Raw genomic sequence first — 6,000 nt, 5'->3', positions numbered from 1 at the left:
GAAGGTGAGGAGCCCTAGCCCTAGGGTAGGGCACATGAGTGAGAAGCAGGTAGGATGTCTAGAGAGTCCAAGGGATGGAGGACCAGGCACCCAGAAGCTTATGGAATTACAGTCCTGGGGTTTGGGGAGAAGGGAGCCATGATGCCCATAAAGGTAGTGTAGACAGAGGAGGGGCCTGGGGAGCCAAACCAAAGGCCACCAAATGGGCTGAAGAGTCAGGAAAAGGAACAAGGGCAGACGCTGAAGAAGGGCATCACCCTCCCTTGGTGGCTGTAGAGGTCTCATCCTCGGAGATGAGTAGGGCAGTGCACCGCCTGGGTCCAGGGTGCACTCCTGACATTGTGGGGGGCGGGGGCAGTCTCATGGAGGCAGCACACTGTCTCCGCCTCGAGCTCATTTGCAAGTCTGACTGCCCTGTGTAGCTCTGGCATTCACGCCCCATATGTTAGCACCCAAAGCTCTGATGCCGACTGGGTGAAGCGCTTCAGTGAATGCTCAGCTAAGGACAGACCCCTGCTTACAGCAGAGGCTGGAGGTGGGCTCAGCAGGGGGTCTCAGATGGGCCAAGGCTTGGGCACCAACCCACCCCAAGTGCCTCAAGCTAATGCTGGCCCAGCTCCAAGGGCTGCCGTGGGGACACAGAAAGACTCAAAGCAGCCAGGCCACCGGGCTGACCTCTCAGTGCTGACCAGTCTCACGGGCAGGAGCGGAGTCAGGGATAAACTGACCTAGAGTCCTTCTGTCTCCACCTTGCACAGCTAGAGGCACATGGGACCTTGCCTCTGACCCTCGCCTGACCTTGGAGTCATGATGATTACCCCAGTAGAGAGTGCCACAGGGGACCATGCCCCAGCTTCCTCACCCCAACAGGGGACTTTCCAGGCAAGCCTGGCACTGTCTGTATTCACATGCATGTGCCCACGTGCACAAGTAGTGCTCAAACATATCAGAGAGGCAGCTGACCCTGAGGATCCTGGCAGCGCTGGGCTGGCTAGGCCGCATAGCCAAAGGGCCCAGGCTTGCAGACCTGCCTTTCCTTCGGACCTTGGGCAGGCCCAGGCCTCTGGATCTCACTTTTCTGGGCTATGAAGTAGGATGACTAATAGGAGCCAGGTCTGAACAGAGAAGGACCCTGACTAAAGTCCCAGGCGCTGGCGATGGAGAGCCACCCAGAGGATAACACAGGGCTTCCTGACGTCCACCATGTCCTGCTGTAGGGGGGACACTGGGAGACAAGTTCGGAGAGTGTTCTGGTTTCGATCCTGTTGTCATGATAAAATCCTGTCCAAAAGCAACTTAATGGAGAAGAAAGGTTTGTTCACCTTACAATTCCAGGCAAAAGGCCATCATCGAGGGGAGGTCAATACACGTACACAAGCAGCTAGTCACATCACATCCATAGTCCCCGGCAGCGAGAACCACATGCACCTGCTGCCTTCTGCCGCTCTTACAGAGCCCTCCTGTCCCATACAGTTCAGGATCCCTTTCCTACAAAATGGCACTGTCCACATGGGCTGGTCCTTCATACGTCAGCTAATAATCAAGACAATCCCCCTGTGCTGCCTGGTTTGTGTGTCAACTTGACACAAGCTAGAGTCATCAGAGAGGAAGGAGCCCCAGCTGAGGAAATGCCTCCTTGAGATGCAGCTGTAAGGCACTTTCTCAGTTGGAGGGCCCAGCCCATGGTGAGTGATGCCATCCCAGGCTGTTGGTCCTGGGTTCTGTAAGAAGCTGGGCTGAGCAAGCCAGGGGGAGCAAGCCAGCAAGCAGCACCCCTCCATGGTCTCTGCCTCCAGAATTCTGCCCTGTTTGAGTTCCTGTCCTGACTTCCTTCAGAGATGAACAGCAATGCTGAACTATAAGCCAAGTAAACCCTTTCCTCCCCAGCTTGCTTTTTGGTCATGGTGTTTGGTCACAGCAACAGGAACCCTAAGGCACCCCCATAGGCACGCCCACAGACCAAACAGACAGATTGCTCAGCTGAGACTCTCTTCCCAGATGACAAGTTGACATTTAAAACTGATCGTAACCAGGGGCAAGCAGCCAGCCCAGGTCACACAGCCAGGGGGGCTGTGGCATCTGGCACCGTGCTCCTCCGTGCTGCCCCATCCGGCCCAGCTCACCAACACTCACTGTGTGCCAGGCTCCACGGAGCCCCTTCCTAAGCCTGGCATCTTTGTGGAATCCCCGCTGATCAAGGGCAACTATGTGGGTTCATTTCAGACGGGCACACGGAGACATGGCTTGTAGGAATGAGGACTCAGACAGGCCAGAAAGTGCACCTGTGTGGACATGTGTTTCAAAGGTGTACCTGTGTGCACACGTGTGTGCTCTGTGCTCTCCTGTGTGTGCACCTGTGCTTACCTGTGTGAACACGTGTGTGCTCTGTGTTCTCCTGCGTGTGCACCTGTGCTTACCTGTGTGCACACGTGTGTGCTCTGTGCTCTCCTGTGTGTGCACCTGTGCTTACCTGTGTGAACACGTGTGTGCTCTGTGTTCTCCTGCGTGTGCACCTGTGCTTACCTGTGTGAACACGTGTGTGCTCTGTGTTCTCCTGCGTGTGCACCTGTGCTTACCTGTGTGAACACGTGTGTGCTCTGGGCTCTCCTGCGTGTGCGCCTGTGCTTACCTGTGTGAACACGTGTGTGCTCTGGGCTCTCCTGCATGTGCACTGCACTTACGCGTGTGCACACAGACTGGCGAGTCCAGCCCCCTTGGGGTCACGCTTTCCCCGGCAGCTTCTTAGCCAGCACCCGGACTGCCCCTGGGGCCCTGAGATCGGCATGTTGGGAAATCACCGAACACTGCGGCACAGCGGCCAGGGAGGCCCTCTGGCCGCCGCTCACACAGGCTGAGCCTTGCCGGCAGCACCCACAGCCGGCAGCAAGGGGCCCTGGCCACACTCCACCTCTGGTGGAGGTAGGCCTGCCGTCCCCTGGGACTGTCCCCTTGGCTCCTGTCACACGGCTTCCAGCTCTGAAAGCGGTCCTCCCCGGCCATCCCCTGTCCTCCCCTGTCCTCCCCGGCCATCCCCTGTAGAGCCTCCCTCCTGTGGAGCCCTCCTGAGGCCCAGATGGTAACAGACAGGGCCTGCTAGATGAACCCCATCCTCCCAGAGCGACCCCACAGCCGCCTCCCAACCCAGCTGCCCCAATCCCGACTCCCTCCAACCAGCTCCCTAAGGTGGCCAGATTCATCAGTCTGTGTGCACACGCATAAGTACACACAGGTGCACACATGGGAGAACAGGTGCACACACAGGCAGGCACAGGGACAGAAGCACATGTCCACACAGGTGCACTTTTTGGCCTATCTGGGGCCCAATTCCTACAAGCTACGTCACTGTGTGCTCTTCTGAAAGGAGCCCACATAGTTTCCCTCCAAGGGCAAGGAAACTGCCAGTGAGAGGTGACCGGGTCCCCCAGGGCCTTGTCGGGAAGACTGGTGTGGATCGCTGCTCTCCGCCATCTGAGGTTGAATGGGCTGCCTTCCTGACTGCAAGCACACAGTAGGTCTCTGCTAGAGAAGCCATGGTAGGCAGAGGCCAGGTACTAGGGATAGGATAGAGAATCATTTCCTGCTTCTCTCTCCCACAGAAGCTTCCAGACTCCAGGGTACATCCTCAGGCCGAGGCTAGCACCCCAACAGCATCCAAGCCTGAGGCAGAGCCTGGAACTTTCTGTCCTTGGGAATTCCCTGACTGTAGTGATATATCGTGTACCCTAATAAACTTGCCTGGGGATGGAGGACAGAGCCAGCCACTGGATTACACAGAGGCCAGACAGTGGTGGCACACACCCTTAATCCTATCGCTCGGGAGGCAGAGATCTGTCTGGATCTCTGTGAGTTCAAGGCCACAACAGAAACAGAGTCAGGCAGTGGTGGCACACACCTTTAATTCCAGTACTGGGAAGCACACACCTTTAACCCCAGGAAGTGACATGGCTGGGCAAAGAAAGGTAGATAAGGCCTGAGGAGACAGGAACTAAAGCAGCTCAGCTGAGATCCTTTCCGGTGAAGACTCAGAGGCTTTCAGTCCGAGGAAACAGGATCGGTTGGGGCGTTGGCGAGGTGAGGTTGGCTGTGCTTTGCTCTGCTTCTCTGATCTTTCAGCTTTCACCCTCATATCTGGCTCCGGGTATTTTTTATTAAAAGGTCATCTTAGATCCGAGCATCACCTGGCCCCTCATTCACAGTGCTTCTTGGAGCATACTGGCAGAGCTAAGCCAGAGCAGCGGACTGTTTGCAGCCATGCCTCAAGAGCCACGAGAATGCTGAGGTAAATGACCCAGAGAGGGGTCCTATCCTGACCCCAAACCTTTGGGTCTACTGGGCTACGATGCCAACCCATAACTGGCAGAAGAGATCTGAAGCCCTGGCACATTTGGCTTTTTGGAAGCACAGTGTCTGAACCCAGATAGGCACCACAGGTGTTGGCTGTCCTCCAAACAGCACAATACACTCCCAAACCCACAGATACCAGAGAAGTTGGCATGAGCATCATTTCTCTCCTAGAGACTTAGAGCTGTCTCTAGGAGTGTGGAGGAACCGGACAGCACACCTCTTCTGTCCTGTGCTCGGGTGACAATATTTTCTTGGCTGCTGAAGGTGTGTCTGAGACCCAGGCTTTTGCCATAGGTTCTGCAGGTGTGTTGACTGATCCTAGATCCAGCCCGAGGAAAGGCTGGCCCAGAAACAGTGAGGAGAGTGAGGCAGGGTAGAAGATCAGGAAAGTTACGGGAATGTGAGACTGTACGGACGTTTCCCCCAAAAGTGCCGACTGAAGCCTCTCTCTAGCAGAGACAAGAATTCCACCGCTGTTAATAACTGCTATCTCTCCTCCTAGCTGAAAACCTACAATTTTCCAGGAATCGCACCAGAAACCCCTTACAGTAAAAGGCATGTCCAAGCCCTCTTGTGAAGCCCTAACAGCTCCTGGTTTTACCTTCTCAGATAGCAATCACCCCCACACCCAAAGCCCCCCCCAGAGCCACCCTACAATCTTACTTATCAAAAAGAAAGCAAGGAGACAAAAATGTCCCCTAGCAGTCCTCTGAGGTGTAACTGGAGAGCCACCAAAACGGTAGATATGGTCAATGCTAAGACAACTGACTCTCCCCTGAGGAGCCCATACCCACACTTGGTCTGATTTCCCCAAGCATCTCTTTCCTCTTACCCCTATGCTTAATATCTAAGTTATGGGTGTCTTTTAATAGCTGTGAGTCTTCCCTGAGAGGCCCACATCCATGCTCCTGTTCATTCTTTTCCTGAGCACCTCTCTATTCTTTAATACAACCCCAAGACTGCTTCATACTGGCTAGTCCTGAAATTCTTTTCGGCATTAAAACCACAAGTCCATGTTCAGCCTTGATGAGGTCCCTAAAAGGAAGCTCCTCAGGTTGATGAGGCTGACAGTGTGGAGCTGTGCCTCTGTCCCCTCACCACTGACAAGAGCATAGTCTCCCCAGAGGCCCATGTTACCCGGAGGGAGAAGCCGTGACAGGCCCGGGGGGACCACACACCCCTTCCATCTTCCTTGAAGCGGTGCAGGCAGCCAGCCATGCTGATAGCCAAAAGGACTAAGATCTTCACAGAGCCCATGGACCTAGTCATGGAGGCTTCTGTGACCGCAAATATGCTCTGGCTAGGACAGTCACTGGGGTGCTGTATCCGGTCAAGGGTGAGCCCCAGGGGTGCCATGCCAGAGCCCTGAAGTATGTGGAGACAGGCGCACCACAAAGACCGCCTTCCACCCAAGGCTAGGCTGCACTCTGCCTCTAGGTTCTCCACAGGAGGTGGCCTCTCGTAGCTCACCAGCTCCAAAGTTGCCAGCCCAGCCCAGCCTACCCACCTTCACCTCCACCAGGCTCAGGTTCAGGAACCAAATCCCAGGCAGTTCCTTCTAGGAGGCTCTCGGTCCAGCCTTCATTACTTCTGCAACCATTGCTGAGGAAACCGAATCCCTGAGAGATGATGACCCACCCGAAACTCAAGCCTTGA

The sequence above is a fragment of the Peromyscus leucopus genome, chromosome 14 (assembly GCF_004664715.2).
Source record: "Peromyscus leucopus breed LL Stock chromosome 14, UCI_PerLeu_2.1, whole genome shotgun sequence".
Classification (NCBI taxonomy): Eukaryota; Metazoa; Chordata; class Mammalia; order Rodentia; family Cricetidae; genus Peromyscus; species Peromyscus leucopus.
This window is presented reverse-complemented; position numbering follows the sequence as displayed.